Below are 1,102 nucleotides of genomic sequence, written 5' to 3'. Positions count from 1 at the left end.
CGCAGTGGTTTTGCCTGTTGCTGTTGTTCTTCCTCATTTCCTGCCCTTACTATTAAAACCAGAATAACCATTCACATTAAATGAGAACACGTATGTTGTTTGTAACAGCTCTCCGTGACTGTTACTGGTGCAGGTGGCTGTGCAGGGTGTTTGGGACAGGTAAGGACTAGGTGGAGTTTGCTAGTTCAGTTGTAGCACAAAATGACCTGAGAGAGACGGGGGGTTCTTTTTGTCCTAGTAACTCACTCAGGCAGCAGGGAGTTGTCTGTAGGTAGGGAATTGCTGTGATTATTTTGTGTATGTGGCTGTGCCTCCCGCCGCGCAGATGCCAGGCGGGCACGCGAGGGCACAGCACAGCCCGACTGTAAAACAGAGCTCACTAAAAATGCCTCCTCCGCACTAAGAATTAATAGTGGTCGTAAATCAAAGCTCGTGTGCCTCACTGTGGTTAACTTAGCTATGCAGTTTCTAACCAAACACTTGCGAGAGGTTTATTCTGCAGATAAAATGGTTCCAAGACACCTTTTTAAGGTCTCGTTGTTGTTTGTACGGTACCTTCCATAATATATTTTGTATACTCATTTGTGACTGTGCCTTTAAACAATGTTGCCGTGAGAAGACACGGCCAGGGTGCATTAATATTTTTGTCTTAATCGCCTACTGTTGACAGTACTGCATTTTTTGCCAACGTGTTTGGCAACGGGACCGTATTTACAGTTGCGTTGTGAAATTGCATAGGGAACGTACCGGACTTTAAAACTGAAGTAACTGGACTGGGCTTAACCAGTTCTTTGCTCCTTAGTGGAAACAAGAGCTGTTTCCATAACACTCACAGCGTCTCTATGCAGAAAAGAAAGTACTCCATAGAAAAATGACTGATCAAGACCTTTTAAAAGACTTGCGTAATTCACATTCAGTGAATCACTTCAGGAAGGAACGTAACTCAAGGACAAGCAAACTATCTACCCAGGGTTTTTGTTCTTTAGCACTTTTTTGTAATCTAGACCTTAGCACCAAGGCAGCAAAGCAATGAGAGATCTGTGTGGATGTCTTCATGGTTTTAAACCAAAAAAAAAAAAAAAAAAACTTCAACAATATTTTC

The sequence above is a fragment of the Tinamus guttatus genome, unplaced genomic scaffold (assembly GCF_059628265.1).
Source record: "Tinamus guttatus ecotype Peru unplaced genomic scaffold, ASM5962826v1 Tinamus_guttatus_pri_ptg000030l, whole genome shotgun sequence".
Lineage (NCBI taxonomy): Eukaryota > Metazoa > Chordata > Aves > Tinamiformes > Tinamidae > Tinamus > Tinamus guttatus.
Note: the sequence above shows the minus strand (reverse complement) of the source record.